This window comes from Panthera onca, chromosome B1 (assembly GCF_046562875.1).
Source record: "Panthera onca isolate mPanOnc1 chromosome B1, mPanOnc1 haplotype 2, whole genome shotgun sequence".
Lineage (NCBI taxonomy): Eukaryota > Metazoa > Chordata > Mammalia > Carnivora > Felidae > Panthera > Panthera onca.
Window position 1 is genome coordinate 14,692,633 of NC_138342.1, and position 23,681 is coordinate 14,716,313.

The window sequence follows — 23,681 nt, forward strand, 5'->3', positions numbered from 1 at the left end:
GACGAGAGTTCTGGGTATAAAGAAGATAATGCCTGTAATTTTTGAGCCCTTCAAGGAGAAAAAAAGAGTAGGATCAATGGATTTAAGTCATGATGCTACATAAGGACTGGTAGAATTGGAATATAGAGTAAGCTGGAAAGAAAGGGGATGCTGGTCAGAGAAGGGTATGCATGGAACAAAGACACAGGACAGTCACCATAGCTGGAAATGATAAGGTTGAGGTGGAGCCATGGGCATGAGTGACTGTGGCAGGTGAGTTGGCATCAACACTGAAAGAGAGAGGCCAAGATGGGGAAGAATAATCTAAAAAAGTATATTGGAATTGTCTAGCACATAAAACAGAACTAGTATGCTAGAGAGAGTGTAAGTAGCCCAGAAGTTAAAATGGTCAAAAAATGACCTACATATTTTTACCAGATTACATTATAGAGTCAAAAGTCTTGAACCTTACTTTCTATACTTCCATTTACTAATTATGTAACCTTGTAAAAATTCTTTCTCTGAGTGTTAGATTTCTCATTGTAAAATGAATATAAGAAGAGCTATCCTGCATTCCAGGATATTTTTTTTAGATGATAAGAAACGATCATATGAAAACTATCTGGTATAATGCATAAACACTATGAGAAGGGTAGAGTGTCATTTTGACCTTTACATCTTGACCTTCATTTTTTCAGATTAATTTCATCTAACACTTGGGACACTCAGTCTGTGGTACAGTGAGGGAACAGTCATCTTTTTTCAAGTCTTTTAAATGGGAGGCTGAATGACATTTAGAATTGCTTTATTCACTTTCCTATATTTGTTACCTATTTTCAGATACCTTGCTCTGATAGCTAAATATGGAAGATGGTTTTATTCAATAAATATAGACGATCTGTTGGATGTCAACCACATATTTATGGTATGAGATAAGTTACAACCCATTTTAAAATATTTTTGTGAGTTTTTCTATTTTAAAATATTTTCCCCCCATGTGAGGAAAGTACTCAAATTTTCTGACAACCTAGATGATTCTTCATTGACAAGGATTTCTGTAGTGCCCCAGATTCAACACTATACCCTCTTACCCAGCCATAAAACACTGATGGAATTAATTAACTAAAATAGAAAAAAGCAAGCAAGCAAGGAAGTACACAAACAAAATTAACTAGAAGATTTGAACCTGCATATATACTTACAACTAATTATAAAAAGACCTTAAGTTGTGTACAACTTTGTTATATTGGAATTGTATATATTTTTTTTAAATTTTTTTAACGTTTTATTTTATTTTTGAGACAGAGAGAGACAGAGCATGAACGGGGGAGGGTCACAGAGAGAAGGAGACACAGAATCTGAAACAGGCTCCAGGCTCTGAGCTGTCAGCACAGAGCCCGACGCGCGGCTCAAACCCACGGACCGTGAGATCATGACCTGAGCCGAAGTCAGACGCTTAACCGACCGAGCCACCCAGGCGCCCCTGGAATTGTATATTTTGAGTCAAAGATCAATAGAATTAATCTTGTTTTCGCAATAATAATTACTAATAGTTTTTTGTTTTTTGTTTTTTGTTTTTGATTACTAATAGTTTTGAATACTTTTACAGAGTGTACCAAATATATAATGACCCTGCTCTAGTGATAATCAAAGTCTCCAATTTATCTGTGACAATAGATTCAGATTCTTAGATAGCAAGGGGTATACCATTTTTGTATTTTTATTCCCAGGACCTAGTACACAGTAAATCCTTAGTAAATATTAATTGCTTTTAATTAAATTAAAGACAGGTGGAATTTATATAGAATAAAATGATCTTAAAATGAATTATAAAACTGAAACCAAACCAAGTTAATATTTTCATGAAATAGGTATTTCTAAGTTAATCTCATATAAGTCATAAAACTGAGTATCTCAAATATTTTTTTTAATCTTTGGTTTTTAAGCAAGCAACAGCTATGCAAAATGCATCTGGATGTTAAGAACATGTTTGCGTAGGGTAAGTAATTTACCATGTCTGACACTGAACAGTAGTTTTAACTGACCCCTTCACCCTTCAGACATCTGGTATGTCTTTAAAAATAGTGCAGAATAAAAGGTAATATAGAAGAAAAACTTGCTCAAGGGTTTAGGGATATAAGCTTGGTGGGCTGTGGGATTATGGATGTATATGCTTTTAATCATGAAAGATTATGAACATGCAATCAGAATTTTTTATTAAAATATAAATAGCTTCTGAACAACCATTGGAATTTGAAATTGAAGTAGTGAGCTCCAAGGGCAATGCAATTTTCTTAACAATAACAGCTTCTATTCTATGAGAATTTTTATTTTGCCAGGCATGGTGATAGGCAAATTGAGTTCATTACCTTTCATCCTTAAAACCATCTTAAAAAATAGGTTATCGTCCTCAGTTTAATTATGAAGAAACTGAAGTGCAAATTGTTGACTACACTAGCCACAGGTCACAAAATAGAAACTAGTGGAACAAGATATGACTTCAGGTCTCACAGATACTGAGGCATATGCTCTTTTGGCCGCTACCTCTGAGAGTTGGAAGACCAAGATAGTGATAATGTGAACACTTCACATGTCTTACCATATTTAATCCTTACGGCAACCCTGTGAATCAACTGAGGAACAGAGAAGTTATCTGACTTGGCCAAGGGCAAACAGCTGGCATGTGAGACCAGGCTCTGAAGTACAGAACTACACCATCTTTAAATAAGATAAATTATGGGGGCACCTGAGTGGCTCAGCTGGTTAAGCAAACGACTCATGAATTTGGCTCAGGGTGGTTGTGGGATCTAGCCCCCGTGGGCTCTGCACTGACAGTGCAGAGCTTGCTTGGGATTTTCTCTCTCCCTCTGCCCCTCCCTTGTTCACTCTTTCTCTCTCAAAATAAATAAAGAAACTTAAAAAAAAAAAAGATACATTATGAATAGCTCCTACTTCAAAGCATGACACACATTAAGCACCAAGGAAATGTCAGCTGGTTGGCCTCTCTCTCTCTCTCTCTGGCTCTCTTTCTTTCTCTTAAAACAGTAAGTTTCTTTTCTCAGTTCCAGAGTCTAGAAGTCTGAAAATTCAGGGTCAGTTAGGGGATCCTGGGAAGAATCCTTCCTTGTTTCTTCTAGCTTCTGATAGTCCCAGTAGTTCTTTAGCTTTTGACAGCCTACCTCCAGTCTCTGCCTTCATCTTCACATAAGCACCTTCCTTTTTATCTGTCTTTGTGTCTCTCTTCTTATAAGATCACTAATCATATTGAATTAGCCTATTCTAATGACCTTACCTTGATCATATCTACAAAGAATGTATTTCCAGATGAAGTCATATTTATGGGGGAAGGAGGTCTTTTGAGGGGACATGGTCAGCCTATAATAGCCATGGCATACTCTTAATTAAATGATTTAATGTGTGTAACATTCTACAAGACAAAGTCTTTGGTCTCTATCTACATTTTTTTTTTAAGTTTATTTATTTTTGACAGAGGGAGAGCACTAGTGGGGGAGGGGCAGAGAGAGAGGGGAGAGAATCCCAAGAAGGATCCACACTCAGCACAGAGCCCCATGCAGGGAGGGCTAAATGTCATGACCGTGAGATCATGACCTGAGCTGATATCAAAAGATGCTCAACCGACAGAGCCACCCAGGTGCCCCTATTTCTACCTATTTCTAATGCCTTCTGTAGAGCGGGTACTAACTTGAACGAATGAATTCATGTTGAATGAATTGTTGAATGAATCATGAAAATGATACTATGTGCGTAGTGCGTATAGTTATATAAAAAAAACAAATACTAGATAGGTGGAGGATAACCTCTCAAACTATTGTTTTATTTGACATTTTGGCCCTCCCATTTATAAGAGAGTTACGATTTTCTGCATTTCGGTTTATAGAAATAATCTGGCACAGTCATCACTTTTGCATTATATCTGTTTTGTAAATTCTTGTAGTCTGAGCATTTTCATCTAAATGCCAGGCAATTTGTGATTACTCTTTGTTTTATGACCTTTCAGTTAGTATGCAGTATATTAGACAGTACTCGTTCAGCACCTATAACAATTTTGCTTAATATGAGCGCAAGTTTTCCTGAGGCACTAACTTGGGTCTGAATAAATGAAATATAATCCAGTACTTCTTCAATGATCTTTAATTGACTTATCTTAGAATGGTATGACAAAAAGACTCAGGTTTTTGGGCATGATTAGTTTCTTTGGAAATCTATGCTAATCCTAGCTCATAGTTTAGTGTATTTTCTTACCAGGCTATTTTCGTGAATAAATAGTCCATCATTCTAGTGAAGCTAGAAATAAATATGCTTATGGAGAGAAGAGTTTTTATACCACCATCATATGGCAGATCATTGAACTTCATCATTTCCCTTCATGAATTTAGATGAAACTGGTGGAGACCATTAGGGGATATTTATTTGATTTTTAGTCATTTTCTCCCTCCACCCATCACACACGATTGAGAATTTACTTGTATATTCTTTGCCTCTGTTTAAACAGGACATCTGTTTTTGAGAGCCAGAAGTAATGATTTTTATAACTTTTTTATTACCTTGGTGCCTAGCACAATAAGAGGCACACAGCTGGTGCTTGGCACTTCTGGTTGGTTCATGTTCTCCGTCAGCTGAGAAGGGGTGCAAAGTTGTGGTTAAGTGTTCACGAACTGATATCATATAAACCTTGGGTCTAATCTTCCTTGATTCCTACTGGCTGTGTAATTTTGAATAAGCAATAATCGTGCATTGGGTAAACCTCATTGGCTATAATACCGCCACTGCGCAAAGCTCTGGCTGTATGATTTTGAACAAGTTGTTTAATTTTTAGCTTTTCACCTGTGCATTGGGGCAAATAATAGCCCCTTACCTTGTGGGATCAGAATGTGGTTGACATATTGTAAAGGTTGAAGATATTATTGGCATTAGTTATTTATTTTAAAATATTTATTGAACACCTACTATAAGCCAGTTAGGGCCTGAGCTAAGGTTAAGGAAATCAAGCTTTTGACTTGAGGGAGACCAAGAAATGACAAGATACGTAATAGGATGTGATAAGCATTATAACCCATCATGTGAAAACAGAGCACAGCAAGTGTCTAAATGCCTAAGAAAATCAAGGAAGAATTCAGAGAGAAAGGCGTATTTGATCTGATACCTAAAGATGAATCAGATTAAAGCAGGGAAATCACAGACATTTAAATACATGATTAAATAGCTCTTTTATCTGTTAAGTACTTCCACAGAATTTGCATGTTTACGGGTATTAAGGCTCTCCAGAGAAACAGAGTTAGTAGTAGCAATTCATGAACCTGGCAGCATCCCATCCAGTGGTAGAGAGCTGCTCTGAGGAGTTGTACATAATAAAAGGTTTTTACAGATGAGAGGGTGGGGTGAGAACTTATTAGCAAAAGAAAAGAAAGGTTTGTTTCTGGGCAGGACCCCTTTTTGGGATGAAGGCAACTGCAACAATAGGGTTTTGTTTTTATTATGCAGATGACCTCACTAGTGTGGATCAGGAAATTTTAGACTGACTCTTAAAAGGTCACATTCCTGGGATAGGTTGAAATTGTAAGTAAGTCTCCGTTAGCTGTTCTTGTGGGGGGGGGGGGGGCGGCAAATGGTTCCATTTTGGGCTTGTGTCTTTTTAAATAGATCTGTATCTATGTCATGAGATATTTATGAGGAATTGGCTCATATGATTACGGAAGCCAAGAGGTCCCACGATCTGTCATCTGCAAGCTGTAGACCCAGGAAAGCTGGCTGGTAATTCAGTTCAGATTTGAAGACTTGAGAAATAGAGGAGCCAGTGGTCTAAATCTGAGTCTGAAAGCCAAAGATCAGATGAGATGATGCAGCTCAGACAGCGAGGCAGGAAAAGGGGGTGAATCCCTCCTTCCTCCACCTTTTGTTCTATTCAGGCCCTCACCAGATTGGAGGGTGCCACCTTATGAAGGAAGGGGATCCATGATTCAGATGCTAATCTCATCTGGAAACACCTCACAGACATACCCAGAAGAATGTTAAATTTAAGCCTGGGAAAGAGGACAGAGGACAGAGGGGAGAAGGAACTTCATTTAAGGACACTATCAAGGAGTTGAACACGTCACTTCCATCACAATTAGCTGGCCTTAGCTGGCGGAAACTTAGGGGGTCTTAACTAGCTGCAAGGGAGTCTGCGATGTATAGTCTTTAACCAGGAGGCTAGTGCTCCCCTGAAACCCGGCGGCTTCATTATTAAAAATAGAAAAGGAAAAATGGATACTAGGGAATAATTAGTAATCTGTATCACATGCATGTCATTGCACAGTTCTCTAGGGGTGATCTTATTGTCTACATTCAATGGATAAGATAGTTGAAATTCAGAGAGAGGAGAGTACTTGTCAAAAGTCACTTAAATATGTAGATCAAAGAAGAAGAATGATTATAATCAAGGCAGCAGCACTATACTAGGTTCTCAGCTCTAAAAGAGAAGGAAAACACATATCTACTTAATGTTGTTTTGCCACCCATCAGGAAACAGGCAGCTGCAGTTTTCACATGCCATTGGCAAGCCTGTTTTGCAGGCAGTCTTGTGGGAGATGACATAACAGGAAGAAAATTAAATCATTGAAAGTAGTAGCTAGAGTTAAGCCCTTGGGGGGTCGGGGGGAGCAAGGTTTGTTTTCAATTACTTGATTATATGATTAGACAGGTCTCACAGATTCTCCTATATGCCTTGGGTAGTTAAAATCTCCATTTTTTAAACCATCAGCTTTAGTTGAATTTTCAATTTGAGAGAAAAACCTGGGAACACAAGTAATATAAGTTTGCACACAAAACAAATTCAACCCTGAAAATACAAGGATGACAAGATAATAAAAAATGCAGGAGCAAAAACGTTGGACAAGCCTATCAGTTTGCCAAAATTTTGAGGTCAGATGTCTATGAGCCATGAAATTGTTTAAAAATTGCCCTGGATAAATAAATATATGTCTGGAAGGATAGCTTACACAATAATTTTTGAGCTTTCTCCTTAGGAAAATGATAAGAAAAGTTAGGTGCGTGCGAGGGAAAATGCTGTAGGGCCAGTGATAATAAGAATACTAGGGAATATATCCATGCATTAAGAGGACATATTCAGCAGTACATAATCACTGTCTCACTCCTCCCGTTCATGGGGAGAAATTTCTGAGCAACTTCAATTATTTTTTTTAATGTTTTATTTATTTTTTGAGAGAGAGTGTTACGGAACCAGGCTGGATCGCTGGCAGAAAAACCAAGTGGCACTCGGAGATCTTGGTGGATCTGAGTTTTATTTTACACCTTGGGGCTCAGAGGAGCTCCTTCTCCAGAGATCTGAGTCCCAAGCACAAGCATGGGGGACAATTTATCCTCTGTTACTTCCGCATTCCCCATTAGTAGTAATTTGGCACCCATGGCAAGCAGGGCAGGAAGAAGAACCTCTGGAAGAAGAGTCTCTAAGCTAGGAACTAGAGTTTATGTTAGTCCCATGGCCATCTTATGGTGCAGAACTTTACTTATTTTCCCAGCAGGAGCATGCAAGCAGGGCAGGGGCAAAGAGAGGGGGGGACAGAGGTTCCGAAATGGGCTCTGCGCTGACAAGGTGATAGTAGTGAGCCCGTTGTGGGGGTGGAATTCAAGAACCATGAGATCACTACCTGAGGCGAAGTCCGATGCTTAACCAATGGAACCATCCAGGTGCCCCAGGAGCTTCCAATTATTTTAAAACAATCTTAGGGGGCCCTGGGTGGCTCTGCTGGTTGAGCATCTGACTCTTGATTTCAGATCAGATCATGATCCTAGGCTCCCCTCTGAGCATGGAGCCTACTTAAGATTCTCTCTCTCTCCATCTGCCCCTCTCCCCGACTCGTGCTTGCTCTCTTTCTCTCTCTCTCTCTCTCTAAGAAAAGAAGAAAAGAAAAAAAATCTTAAAACCTTTTAAGCGTTAAAAATGTTAAATCAACTATCTAATATTAGAGTTATATACTTTTAAAATCCTTTGACTTTTTTTATTGTATTAGACTCTTGGGGCGCCTGGGTGGCTCAGTCGGTTAAGCGTCCGACTTCGGCTCAGGTCATGATCTCGAGGTCCGTGAGTTCAAGCCCCGCGTCAGGCTCTGTGCTGACTGCTCAGACCCTGGAGCCTGTTTCAGATTCTGTATCTCCCTCTCTCTCTGCCCCTGCCCCATTCATGCTCTGTCTCTCTCTTTCTCAAAAATAAATAAACGTTAAAAAAAAAATTAAAAAAAAAAAAAAAAGACTCAGATTCCACTAGATTTTACACTCCTTTTTTTACCTTATCAATCCTCCTTAAAGAAAGGTTGAAAGGTAACTTTGGAGGGAAGTAGGGAGGTTTTAGTAGGAGGCAACAAACACTGAGAACCTAGAATTTGAAAACAGATGTGCCTGTATATGGAGTATCATGGTTATAAAGAGAATCTCAGTTGATTTATTTGGTGAAATTCATTGATTAATGAGAGCCATAACAAAAAGAATGCTATGCTCTCAGCATTTCACATTACAGTCTCACCTCTATAGATTCCTCATCTTAGTGTCCCCACCCACCAAAAGCTGATGAATAAATTCAGAATCCTAGTATTAGTAGCTTTTGGAAAGTTTTCTCTCCTTGGTTATCAGTCAATATTTGAATAATAAACACTCAGTGAGCCCTATAATATATTAATTTTCAAGTGTGCAGAATTAAGCAAAAATTTTTTTTTAGTTTTTTTTTTTTAATGTTTATTTTTGAGAGAGACAGAGACAGAGTGTGAGCGGGGGCGGGGCAGAGAGAAAGGGAGACAGAATCCAGAACAGGCTCCAGGCTCTGAGCTGTCAGCACAGAGCCCAACGCGGGGCTCGAACCCACGACCTGTGAGATCATGACCTGAGCTGAAGTCAGATACTTAACCGACTGAGCCACCCGGGTGCCCCGGAATTAAGCAAAATTTTTAACTATGATAATAGAAAAATGCTGTTAAGACTTTATGCAGATTAATTTGAGGACTTTATAAAATCTACCATACTCGTATGTTTTATTTATCCTGTCTTTGAGGATATCTGAAATTTCCACCACTTTATGCAGTCCTTTGGATAAGGCTGTACATATATTAGTGTGTAAGGGCTACTGTGACACATGTGTGGGGGCCAAGGGTAGGCTGCCCCAATATGGATCATTTAGACATGAAGACTATTTTGAGTAAAATGCAATCAAACCCAACTAATTCAGGAAAAGCTTTTAACTTCCCCTTCAGCTACCTCAATTTACATTGTAAAGGAGAATCTATATCAGAAAGAGAGCTATTAACAGAGATTCCTTTTCACCTAAGAAACTTATCTGTATAGCAGGGCAGCCTTTTTTTTTTTTTTTTTCCAGACATCTCTTACAGATCTGGTAATGATCTTCCTCCTCTTTGAGACTCCTACTCCTCTCCTTGGCCCAGGATGTCAGGTAAGCCTCCTGTTGCCTGTCTTTGGAATTTCATGTCTTTGTGGATTCCTTATACATAGGACACTAAATTTGATTTTCTCCTGTTAATCTGTTTCATGCAAATTTAATAGTCCAGACAAAAAATCTTGGACAGAGGAAAATTTCTTCCTCCCCAGTAACAGAATATCACAGACTGCGTGGCTTCAACCATAGACATTTATTTTTTAACAGTGCTAGAGGCTTCACGTCCAATAGCAAGGCGATGGCAGAGTTGGTATCTGGTCTCTGGTGAGACCTTTCTTTTGGGTTGCAGAAGGCTACCTTCTCACTGTGTCCTCACATGGGCTTCCTTCTGTGCCTGCACAGGGGGTTGGGGGAGACAGGGAGAGATTGAAATCTCTATATTAGGAACTCATTTAATTTAAGGTTAAATGTCCTATCTCCAAATTCAGTCACATTGGGAGTCAGAGCTTTAACATACGGATTTTGATGAAATACATTTCAGTCTATAATAAATTGTGCTTCCCCCCTCCCACAAACACTATGAGAAAAAAAATCTATATCCTGAGTGTAGAAGTGGGCCAGAGACTTTTAAAATATCTCCTCAAGGGGCACCTAGGTGGCTCAGTTGGTTAAGCTTCCTGCTTTGGCTCAGGTCCTGATCTCACAGTTCAGGAGTTCAAGCCCCGCATTGGGCTCTGCACTGACAGCTCAGAGCCTGGAGCCTACTTTGTATTCTGTATCTCCCCCTCTCTCTCTCTGTCCCTCCCCTGCCTGTGCTCTCTCTCAAAAGTAAATAAATAAGCATTAAAAATAAAATAAAATATCTCCTCAACATGGGCAGTTTTAACATATTTATCAGCTGTCATTTTGAAGTCACAAAGCAAGGTTTTGGTCGTGTGGGACATGGTTATGATATAATGACCTAGGAAAAGAAAAGATATTCATTTGCAGGTAGCAAAGGTCTCATGGGGCACAAGTAGTTGAAAGTTGAAATGAGGAACAGGGATGTGAAATGGGCTGTAGGAATTATATTTGTCCCATTCTTGTTCCTCTGGCATAAGCTATCTCCCTTTCTATTCTTTGGCTAACAAAAGGTTCTTAGTAATTCCCTATTGTAATTTACTGTCACTATCTTGATCCCCTTCTTGGGTCTCATTGTCTTGTTGTCTTCGATGTTTTTGATCTCTGACATTTGATCCTAATCTCAGTCTTTGGACATGTTGACAGAAGTTCTTGTTAGACATAATATTAAAGTAATAACTTAATATGCTCGTTTAAGAATAATAGTTGATTCTATTGTACACTTTTCTATAAAAACATTTACCAACATTTCCTGAGAACTTATCATGTGCTAAGTGTTCTACATTAATCTTTCCATTGCATTCTTTTAATAGCTCCAAACATGTTCTTTATTAGCTCCATTCTCTTCTGGTATTGAACTTAGATCCCCTCCATTTAGCCACTGTCCCTTGTTAAATTGCCATATTCTTATCTCATAATCAAGCTGCACCTATCCTTTAGGATATAACTTAGGATATAAGATTACAGAGACGTAGAATGGAAGATTGCTTCAAACCTGAGTCCCTAGGACACAAGAGCACCAACAGCAGGTGGCTGATTCACTGGGAAACATCCATCAGACCCTTTTTTTTTTTTTTTTTTTTTTTTTTGGTGCTGAGTAATGAAGACAACTGCTTGATGGGGTGGATTTTCCACTTGACACTATGTTGTTGTTTACCACTATGTTGTTGTTTCTGGAGACCTGTCATCTCCCCTAAGGTCACCTCTAACCTGTGCACTGTGGTCTGCTCATCTGTTTTATTGTGGCTGCACATCAAGGGCTCCCTTTCTCCTGAAATCCCAGGAATTTTACTGATAAACAGCCATTTGGAATAAAAGAGTGTTTTAGTCATACAGTTGTGCTTTCAAATTCTTAATCTCTTTTAAACATCTTTTGTTACTCATTTAATGTAGCTTGAATTAGATTATGTTAGAGTTGATTTAAATTAAATGTAATCTATGAACTATTTTAAGCAACTTTTATATTAATATATAATAATTATGTTGAATGAGTACCTTAATATGTACCTGGCATTATAACTAAAACGAGAGACTATGGAATACTAACAAAGGTCTGAAAGTTAAATATTTATTACCTCCATTTAAAGATGCAGAGAATGAGGCACAGAGAGGATAAACATCTTTTCCAGTGCTATAGAACTTATAAATGGCAGACAGAGTTGGGATTTAAAGCCATGCCTGACAAACTGCATCATTTCTGATATGTTTGATACTGTTATTCTATGGTTTCTGAAATGAGTCTGACTTTCTCACAGGTGACCACAGTCACTACAGTCAGTTTTTGTTATTGTTGTTGTTGTTGTTTTTACAGTCAGTTTTTAACCTGGTATGTATGAAAGACTTGGTTTTTTTGTTTCCCTCATTTTTTCATCTATTTTTCAGAACAGACCCAGATTGCTTTATATGTTTATGATATAAGTAAAAATCATGCTTCCTTTGTATATATTAGAAGAAATTTTCTTTGTCTTGAATAAAATAATACCAGAGACCAATCTAGATGAGAATTTTCTTGAACCATGTTAAAGAAAAAATAGAAGATATTAATTTTTGTTTGGCATTTTAACTTTAAAGACACTTTATGCTCTTGAGCATTACAGATTTGGCTAAACCCTTGGTCCTGTTTTTCATCCCTAAGCCTATCTATGACTTCAGAATCAATATGCAAATTTTGTGAATGGGCATATTTGGGTGTTTTTTGAGGGTATGTTTTCTAGTCTGGACTTCATATCTGTGTTTCCAAATGAGTGTGCATTTCTGAATGAATATATACAAGTCTATTTTTTTTCCCACAGAGATGGTTTTATTTCCAATGAGGTCTATAATGAAGTTGGGGTAGCTTCTGATATTTAAGAGAATTAAAATCCTGCTTCAAGAGAATTCAGCATTAGCTCTTCTATTTGTCGATATTCTCCCATTCCCAGGTCCCTCTGCCCGCTTATTTTCTGACTAAAACCATAAGCACTCTCAGAGCCAATTTTCAAAAATTTTACTTTGAAATTTTTATTTCATCAGCAGCCTCAAGATCTGAAGGGGATTACATTTTTCCCCTTTTCTTGTTTCTCGAACTAGCATAAATAATCCTCTTTGTGATAATACCCTGTCTCCCAGAGCGCTTGTTTATCATAAGAGGACTCTTGTTTCCATGGACTAATGCACTCAGAAGCTTGGCTGACTTTCTGATGCAAATGTCAGACAGGAACCATGTCTTTGCTTTTCCAGCCAAATTGCTTGGTTTTTACAACACTATGTTTGATTTATAGGGGTCTTTGAAATATTAAAATCACCCCCTGCACTAAAAAAAAATGCAATATGTAGGCATTTTAGTATGGGAACATTAATAAGAATAATTTATAGGGGAAATGGGTTGCAGGGTTTTGGAAAATACTCAACTCTGAGCAAAATACGGTAGTGTCCATGAACAACACTGACATTCTAAAAGGAGGTACATATATTGAGGAGTAACCAGAGCCAATCCCAAGAGAGTATAATAATTTCTTAGATTTAAATAACATTTATAAAAATAACAAAGAAAAGGAATGTAAGAAATCAATTTATTTTGTTTTTCTCATAGTATGTTTATTATTATTATTTTTTATTGATAAATGGTTCAAAGTGACCATCAACCACATGCCTACTAAAAAATAAGGTTTCTATCTAGGCGTTTATCTGAAGATCGTAGTTGTGTCTATATAGGAAGTTGGGTGGATAGAGAAGGAAATCATTATACATATTCAATATGCCAGGAATAGGGTATGACAGCTTACATGACTTTTTAGATTTCATTCCTTCCATATGACATGAGAAATGGGTGTTAGTGTTCACATATCATTGCCAGGAGTCAGAGAAGTAAAATGACATGCCTAACATCTCATGGTCAGTAAACCTTAGGTCAGATGTGCAATACAGAGAACATGTTGGTGAAAAGAAGAGAATAGAGTGAAACAATAGACTGATTTGAAAACATAGTGATTTTATACATAGTTTTAAAATACCAAATACTACCACATCCAGTGAGTCAAAAATTGTCTTTTCAAATGCATGATATGATTTCAACCCCAGTTGGTGTGTGGGTATTGTGGGAATAGGCAATGGGTCTGGAAATGTGATTTGCATCCATCTTCAGAGTTGTCTCATCATGGTTTTATTTACCAATTAATTGGTTTTATGACCATTTTAAGGTCAGAGGGAATCATTCAAGATGCTTTCAACCAGGACCATGTTTGACAATAGACACATGACAATAAAAATTAAAATAAAGAGTAAGACAATTGTAGAAAGGTAATGGAAGAACAAAGAAAACAGGAAAATAAGGGAGAAATGTTGATTGAATCCAATACCCTAGAGACACAGACTGCTCTGGATAATTTTATTCATTTGTGTTTGATTATGTTTTGAACACTTGGTATGTAGCAGCCTTTGTTCTGGATGGTGAAGATAGACCTCAAGGAGCTTACAACCTAGTAGGCATGACAACCAAAGAGATATGTGATGGTGCCACCACAGGGATAATTGGGAGTCACCATGGGAGACACATGGAGGGCCCCTAACCCAACCTGAAAATGTTGGGAAAGCCTTCTTAATGGAAGTGGCAGTTAGACAGGGCTGAGACTAGAGAGGTAAGAAAGAGTTAGGCAAAGATAGGGAGCTTTGGGCAGGGGACATAAAAGTGTTCCAGGCATATTCTTTGATGTGTATGAGAGTGAAATAGCACATTCTAGGAGATATAAGTAGTTGGAATTCTTGGAGTATAGAGTGAGAGACAGGAATTAGGAAGTAGGGTTATGAATAGACTAAGAGGCTACATATTCTGCCTTTGATTAAAGCAAACATCAGGGTGCCTGGGTGGCTCAGTTGGTTAAGCATCTGACTCATGATTTCAGCTCAAGTCATGATATCATGGTTCGTGAGTTCAAGCCCTGCATCAGGCTCTGTACTAACAGTGCAGGGCTTGCTTGGGATTCTCTCTCTCTCTACCCCTCCCCCACTCATGCTCTCACTCTATCTCAAAATGAATTAATTTAAAAAATTATAAAAAATAAGTAAAGCAAACATTGTTATCACCACTGCCATCATTATGTCATTCATTTATTTGCTATTCACAAGCATTTATTATATAGCAGATACTCTGCCATTTAATATGGCATAAGAGTATCCTACAACAGTTTGGGGAAACATTCCTGTGTTTCCTTTTTACTCTCATACTCACAATACTGCTGAAACCAGATGTGTGGGCTTTTTACACATCAGTGAATACTCTGTGACACCAAGTAGGGTGTCTTATAATTCATTTCAGTTCTGATACTGTCTAGTACTGGGAGATAGCATCAGATCTCACAAGTTAAGTGCTCAGTCCCACAAGACTGTGCCAATTCAGAAGTCTGTTGCAAGTCTCAGGCTGTCATTTGTACTTCTGACTGACTCTCTATAGTTTGGGGTTCCCATGACCCCCTCCTTGGATTCAGTAATTTGTTAGAATGGCTCACAGAACTCAGGGAAACACTAAATTATTTTTATCAGTGTACTGTAAAGGAAATAATAAAGGGTAAAGACGAACAGTCAGATGAAGAGACGCACAGAGTGAGTCTGGAAGTGTCTCTAGCACAAGACATTCTGCCCCCATGGAGTTGCAGCACGTGGATGTGTCCACCAATCTGGAAGCTCTCTGAACCCTGTACTTTTGGGATTTTTTTATGAGGTCCTCAACACATAGGTATGGTCAGTCAGCTCAGTGTCCAGTCCCACTCCCCTCCCTGAAAGTGGGAGGTAGTATGGAAAGTTCTAAGCTTCTAATCATGGCTTGGTCATTCTGGTGACCAGCTCCCATCCTGAAACCATCTGGGAGCCCACTAAGAGTTGCCTCATTAGGACAAAAGGTATTCCTATTACCCAGGACATTCTAAAGGATTTAGGAGCTTTGTATCAGGAACCAGGGTCAAAGTTCAAATACTAGAACAAAAGATGTTCCTAGTGTTCCTATTACCTAGGAAATTGTAAAGATTTTAGGAGCTCTGTTCAAAGAACTTGGGCCAGAGATCAACATGTTTTTCATATTATTTCATGCTTTATTTATTGAATCCTTGTATCCTCCATAAGCCAAAATTTTCATTGTGCTTAAAAGTTGTTAGTATATATATATTAGATACTTACTAAGTTGTCTTGATATTGTAACTGATTCTAGATAGCAGCTAAGGTTAAAACTATGGGAAATTAAGAAAATATTTACAATAATGTCAAGAACAATACATTCATTAAAAATAAACTAGAACAAAAGAAGTATAAGACTTGTACATTGGGAAGTATACAATATCATTAAAGGAAATTTTAAATGATCTAAATAAGTGTAAAGACATTATTTTTATGGAATGAAAGATTTAATATTGTTAAGGTGATAATACTCCCAAAATTAATCTACAAACTCAAGGAATTCCTATCAATATCTAGCTGCCCTTTTTGTTTTTTCAGAAATTGACCAGCTTTCTAAAATTCATAGGGAAATGGACCCATAATGGCCAAAACAATTGTGTAAAAAGGAAACAAAATCAGAGGACTAACACTTTGAAATTTCAAAATTTATTAAAAAGCTACAGTAATCAGTGCAGTGTGGTACTGGCATAAGGATTTGTATCAATGGAACAGAATTGAGAGTCCAGAAATAAACTCTCATAGTCAATTGATTTTTGACATGGGTGTCAAGACAATACACTGGGAGAAAGAATAGATTTTAGAGGAACAGACTTCCAGTTATAAATAAATAAGCCACAAGGATGAAAAGTACAGCACAGGAAATACAGTCAGTAATATCATAATGGCTTTGTATGGAGACAGATGGTAACTACACATACCCTGCAGAGCATAGCATAATGTATAGTATTGTGGAATCACCATGTTGCATACCTGAAACTAAAATAACATTGCACGTCAGCTATACTTCAACTTAAAAAAAAGAATAGTTTTTACAACAGTTTTTTTCAACAGATCCAGACAACTACCTATCTATGTGCAAAAGAATAACATTAGACCCCCACCTTATACAATATACGAACATTAACTCAAAATGAATCAAAGGCATAGTGTAAAAGCTGAAACTAGAAGGAAACATGGGAGTAAATCTTCCTTTGAAGATTTCCTTTGACTTTGAATTAGGCAATGGTTTCTTAAATATTATACCCAAAGTAAAAATAGATAAATTGGACTCAATTAAAATTTAAAATACTTTTGTGCTATGAAGGACACAACCAAGAAGATGAAAAGACAACCTATACATGGGTGAAAATGTTTGCAAATCATATATCTGGTTAGGGACTCATATAGAGAATATGTACCGAAAAACCTTTTACAAGTCAACTATAAAAAAAAATAACCCAATTAAATAGGCCAAAAGGACTTAAATAGGTATTTCTCCAAAGAAGATATGTAAATGGCAATAAGCACATGAAAAGAGGGTAGGCCTGGTTAGTCATCAGGGAAATGGAAATCAAAATCACAGTGAGACAGTTTACCCACAAGGATGGCTGTAATAAAAAAGTCAGATAATAACAAGTACTGGTGAATAATAATAATGAGTGATGTGAGGAAATCAGAACCCACATAAACTACAAGTGGGAATATAAAATGGTGCAGCTACTTTGGACAATAGTCTGGCAATTCTTAAAACAGTGAAACATAGTGTTTCACTTTCGCAATTGCATTCTAAGGTGTGTACATATATCTCTCTGTGTGTGTATAGATCTATATGTCTATGTATATATATCTATTTCTATATATATCTCCAAGAGAATTGAAAACATGTCTGCACAAAAACTTCTACATGAATGCTTATACAAGTATAATTTAAATTAGGGAAAAAGTAGACACAATCTCAATGTCCATCAACTAATAAATGGATAAACAAAATGCAGTGTATTTATACAATGGGATATTATTTAGCTATAAAAAGGAATAAAGTACTTAATGTATGCTATGAAAAGATGATCCTTGAAAGTGTTTTGCTAAATGAAAATAGCCAGATAAAAAAGACCACATATTGTATGAATCCATTTATGCAAAATGTCAGAATAGACAAATTCATGAAGACAGAAAGTAGATTAGTGAAAAAGTAAATGAGGATGATTTAGAAGTCTCTTCTTTCTTTCCCCTGCAATAAGCGTTGATTTATCCAAAAGGCACATTATACACAATGCTTTAGGCCCATGAAAAGTTTTACTGCAGTTTCACTAAAGAATATACTCTTGTTATCCACCTTATACAAATGCAGTAAAAGAGGATTTTTTATTTTTAGTGGAGGAACAGGTCAACAAGGGGAGTGTGGGATAGAGCCCACCAGTGTCATAATGAGATCCTTTCTGCTTCACTTGAAGACCTCGCTCCATCCCACCTGCAAAGTAGAGATTCCCAGAATGAAACACAAAGCTACATCTCTTTGTGCGAAATTGCAAAAATGGCCGTCATTCTTTGCAATACTGCCCATTTAGCGGTGGGCTCAGTTTCCCCATGCCTTGTATCTGTTAAACCTTTGATCTGGAGGGTGTGACAAATGTGACATTGTGACAGTTTCAAGCCTATGCCCCAAGAGGTCTTAACAGTTTCCAGGCTCATGCCCTTGGAACTGAGCATGTGGACAAGCTGGGCTAGCCTGCTGGAGGGTAAGGGAGCAGGTGGAGGGAGGATCCAGTCATCACATATGACCCAGGAAGCCATTTTAAACCAGCAAGTCCAATCTGCCTGACACCTGATGTCAGGCACACACCTGATAGCAGAGATCAGTGGAACGTGGCTCCTTAATAGCTTACAATAACAGCCCAATGTAGCCACTAACATTTTAATGGTGGACTCCAGTTCCTATGTACTAGTTCACAAAAACTACATAAAACTTACAATTTTGAAATATTTATTCTTGAGTTTGGTTATGTTCATTTGACCTATCTGGAATACTTTTTCTTCAGTGGAATTTAGAAGATTATGTCCTTCCCCTGATTTCAGAAGGATTAGCAGTTAACACTGTGTTGGGAGTCAAAATGGTCTCTAGATTAAAATATGTGATCTTGGCATGAGCAGGGACTGAAATATAATTTCCAACTCTTGGATCAACCTCAGACATCACATATAAGCTCTTTTTCTTGCAAAGCAACATGATAATTTACTTTATTCAATTATTTAAAAGTGCTAACAATAACAACAGAAAATAAAAGTGCTAACAAGAATATGGAAACAGTAACAGCATACAACACATTGGGTTTTTGAACACATAGCCTCAGGGTCCAGCCAATGGTGATTTTTATGACTTCGAAATACAGTTTTGAAAAAGTGAAATATACTCTTCACTTGCACTGTGCAGTTAGATGGCCAAGCAAATAAAGACTCTCCCTTTTAATTTGACTCTGAAACAAATTGGTTATTATTTTCTCTCCAACAAAAGTAATTGTAAGTCTTAAGTCACACCACACCACAAAACAAACCCCAGATAGTTGCAGGATTAAATAAAAAAGGATGAAACAGATGTAAATATACTTTAATCTGTAAGATGGGATGAGAAGATGCTCTCATCATAAAAGCAAGGGAAAAATCACAAAAGGATATATGAGATTTGATGCTTTTGAAATATTTTGTAAAAATATCATAAAATTCAAATTCAAATAGAAAACTGGAAGCAAACACTACATGCAACACATATGACACATTAAACGGTAATATCATTTATACATAAAGTTCATACGGATCAAAAAGGAAAAAGTCCCATAATTCATCAGAAAGTAATTAAATGTTTTATCAACTTCAAAAAACTCACTTGTAATCAAAGACTTGCTAAATAAAAATAATAGACTAAATAATAATCTTATTTTCACCTGTCAGTAATTCAGCAATTGAACTGAAGCCCTGCTTTTACTGGGTACTATTGCTAGGTCTTACTTTTACAAAACTAAATAAATCACCTTCCTTTTGGGGGGGCGAAGGGGGGTTGAGTTGTGTGTGAGAAAAATAGACCAATAGGTCCACAATGCATGGTTATGCAGGTTGTGCACTGCTTTAAAGTGCTCAGTTTAAGATTCACATGGTCTCCTAAAGACCATGCAGTGCTCCACCCCATTGAGCCATAAACCCTGGAATGAGTTACATCTATTCAGTAAAATTTGGTATTACACATATGTTTATAGGCTAGTAGAGGCTCAATATGTGTGCACACACATATAAAACATGTAAGCGTAATATGGTAACTCCTAAAGGAAATTTTTAGAGCTCTCTGAGACCACGGTCTGGTGTCTAAGGACAGGATTCTGGGAGGAGAGGTCATGAGCAGAGTCTTGAAAAGTACACTGGAATTGATGTCATGAATAAACATGCATAGAGAACAGAAACTGTAATGCTCTAGAAGTGAGAGAATACATGGCACATTCAGCATGACTGGACTTTAGTGAGTGCAGAGAGTGTCTTTGATGGTTGAGGCTGGGAAATAAGGAAGAAAAAGATAGGAAGGACTTTATATAACATATTAGTTGCTAGGCATTTATCCTAGGTAGGTGATAGGGAATCGTGAACAAGTTGCCAAGCAGGAAAGTGACAAAGACATTTGAGTTTTAGGGAGATTAATCTGGCTACACTACGGAGAATAGATTGATAATGGCCTTGGGAAGGGATTAAGTCTGGCAAGTTTCTCTGTTTCTCTGAGTTTCTGCTCCCTAGGCCTTCCAGCCTTGCTATGGTACTAGACCCGAGTTCTCCGAAATATCTGTCTACACCAAATAGATATTCTTTCCTACCCTACTCCCCTTCTTCTACATTGTATATAATATGACAAGTTCACAGTTAATGAATGTGTAAGTCATAGGTCCAAGTACATACAGAATTTGAGTCTGACACAAATTACTATTAATCTGAGCCCCAAATTTCTGTGAGAGGGAAGATGGTGGTTTTAGACAGTATTGGATGATTTGTTGAGTTTAACAGCCATGACCTGGTCTCAGAGTCACACATTATAAGGCAGGCTGCTGCCCTTCCTTGTTCCAGGGAATGACGATGGAGAAATTCCTAGGAAAAGGGAGGAGTTTTGAATTCACTTAGACTCGTTTCAATGTGCTATACTAAATCAGGGAAGGCTGGTATTTTAAATGCAAGCCAGGAAAGTTGGCTTTAAAGGGGGAGATGTAAGGGAATAGGAGGAACATCAAAGAGAATGGCAGACATAGTTATGAAAACTATCTGAAATATATCAAGAATTTTAACATCATTTATACCTTTGACCTAGCAATTTCCTTTCTAGTATTCCAGGTGCTCTGGATACATCAGATGTTCTAAATTACTGGAGTCTCTTTACTTCCTCTCTGCTTTCTTCTAGAAAAATCTAGTACTTCTTGATCTGTTCTCTTTGCTTCAGCACCTTTAATACACTGGGAAGTTTTCTTCTAGATGGCAGTTTTTGACATCTGAGCTTATGCTTATGCATTTTATGGGGGGGACTAAAATATCTCTTCCTCAACTTTCTTTTGTATCCTTTTTCCTCATCATTGTCAGGAACCAAGCCCATCATCAAGTCCTGCAGGAATATTTGTATTTCAGGATGGATGGACTATTCTTCCCCTATGACACTTTCCACCATGCTCTCATTTCACTTACTTCCATGAACAGGGAAGATATTTTTGTAAAACTCTTATAACAAGAATGTTTATTCTTAGAGGCTACAGACCATGTCTTCTTCATCTTAATAACTTGAAAGAATACTAGACTGCTTTGTCGAATGAATTTAATAAAAAAGATGACTATAGTCAAAGATATTGAGGAGGAAGAGGGTAAAGATACTGATTAATGTTATCTTTGCTTAAAAGATTGACATATTAAGATATCTGGAGAGAAAATGAGGAAATAAAAAAGAAATACTTTCTGATCTAATAAAGGGAGAAGAAAGTCATGAGAAAAAAATAATATCTAGTCAAATACTTTCTCAAAAAGACGAAAAATAAAGAATCATAGAGCGTGTAGGATAAATAGAAAGCAAAACAGGAAATAGAACTAAATCCAAATATATCAGTAATCAAAATGAATGTAATCTCCAGGTAATAGACAAGCGTATTGAGCAATGGCTTAAAAAAGTCCAACTGCAAGGCGATTACAAAAGGCATAAGAAAGTGGGAGTTTGCAACTAAAAGAATTGAAAATAACACTAAGCAAATACTTTTTAATACTTAAAAAAAACTTTTAGTTCTTTTAAATATTTGTAGCTTAGCATTATTTGCAATATCAGTTGTAAAACTAGAAGCCTGGGGAAAAATTCTCATGACAACAAAGTAAATAAATAAATTATGTTAAAATAATGCAACTCATACTAAACAGGAGTGAAAACAAATGAATTTAGACACGTACATCAACAAAGATGAATACAAAAATCAGGAGGACAATCCTGAAAGCAAGTCCTGAAAGCAAGCAAAAAATATATATTTTTTAATATAAAGTTTAAAACATGCGAACCTGTGGTGCCTGGGTGGCTCGTTAGTTAAGCTTTGGACTCTTGATTTTGCCTCTGGTCATGACCTCACAATTAGTTACATCTAGCACTGTGTCCAGCTCTACTCTGACAGTACTTAGCCTGCTTAGGATTCTCTCTCTCCTCTCTCTTTGCCCCTCTCCCCCTTCTCTCTCAAAATAAACTTTGAAAACAAAAACAAAAACAATGAGAACTTAAGCAATGCATTCTTTTGGGAATATAAACATATGACAAAGACAATAAAAAGGAGAAACAATAATAAACACAGAATTAATGACAGAGGTTACCTCTTACATGGAAGAAGACTGAGATCAGGCATACACAGTGGACTTGAAATATATTGGCGATTTTTTATTTGGTGGGTGCACTGGTAATCTATTCAATATCAGTCTTTAAGCCAAAATTTGTAAATAAATAAATAAATAAATAAATACACGCACACATGCATGTATACATATATACATTTATATAGAGAGTTTGTGTTAATGTATTTCAAAATAAAATTAAACACAGGGGGGCACCTGGGTGGCTCAGTCTGTTAGGCATCTGATTCTTGATCTCAGCTCTGGTCTTGATTTAGGGTCCGAGTTCAAGCCCCACAAAACAAAACAAAAACAACTAAATTAAACACAGGACTCAAATGAATATATTTTGTGAAATTTTGTAAATATTTATTGAAAATAGTGCACAAGTACCTACATGTTAGAAACTTGACAAGAATCAACAGATTTCATATCTCTACATGATGCAATGTCAGAGAAATCATTTATGATGTAATATTGAGCTAAAATATGGTAACAAGCTGGAAAATGCTGAGAATAATGGTTCCCATTATGTAAAACACATTTAATAGGGTTGAAAAGAAATAAATGAATATCCAAACAGTGGTGTTTCCATTTGGTAGGGTTATAGATATATTATTCTTTCTCTTGCTTCCATATATTTAACTTCCCAGATATTGTACATATTGTACATATTGGGTTCTTTTGAGTGCAGGTAAGTATATATTATTTTTATGATTTAAAAACACAGTCATAATCAATAGCAAAGGATTTTAAGAACAAGTACCAGAAAATAGCTACACATATTTTGCTCTATAGCCTTTGATTAATAAAGCACTTTCTCCTTTTGCTAGTTTACCTGGAAATCTGATAATAGTGAATCATTAGCATTTATAGTAAAGACAACTTCTGATTTGGTACATGGCAGTGGCCTGGGTGCATTATAAATATGTGATGGGAACCATGCCTTGGGTTCCCCTGAGTGCAAGTGAATCTTCTAACTGAGTGCATTTCTTGGGGGAACCCTTGGGCTGAAATGAGATCTTGGCTTTTATGAAGAAAGATGCTTCTATGACAAAGTAGCTCCCACACTTGTCCCATGTGAATCTTTGCCCTTATACTTTAGCTGGTACGTAATGGGGACAAAGGGTAACTGCTGTACAGGTTTGAGCAGTGCTTCATGTGCTCCAGTGAATATTCTCACTCGAGAGAAATGTCTAATTGTGCTGTGCTGGAAGTATGGACTTCCTATTCTAGATTCTTCCCTCCCTCACTTCCTTACTTTTTTCCTTCTTTCCTTCTTTCTTCTTTTACCTCTCTGCCCTTCCCTCCCTTCTTCCTTTCCTTTCTTTAAATCAAAATGAATAAACATACTAGAGAGATGTTTGAGTGGGAAAGAGAGCCTCTTGGAAACTGAAATCACAGCTAA

At 37.1% G+C, this 23,681-nt stretch overlaps 1 long non-coding RNA gene and 1 pseudogene across 2 annotated transcripts in view; one reads left to right on the forward strand and one right to left on the reverse strand.

The window, feature by feature from the left end:
- LOC144616053 (uncharacterized) overlaps positions 1 to 23,681 on the forward strand; it is a 323,120-nt gene that overhangs the window by 40,670 nt on the left and 258,769 nt on the right. For both annotated transcript variants that reach the window (XR_013554933.2, XR_014137527.1), the window contains exon 2: positions 9,362 to 9,436. This is a non-coding gene — a long non-coding RNA (uncharacterized LOC144616053). The remainder of the gene's footprint in view (positions 1 to 9,361; positions 9,437 to 23,681) is intronic.
- On the reverse strand, positions 4,700 to 4,778 carry LOC144616218 (U4 spliceosomal RNA; annotated as a pseudogene).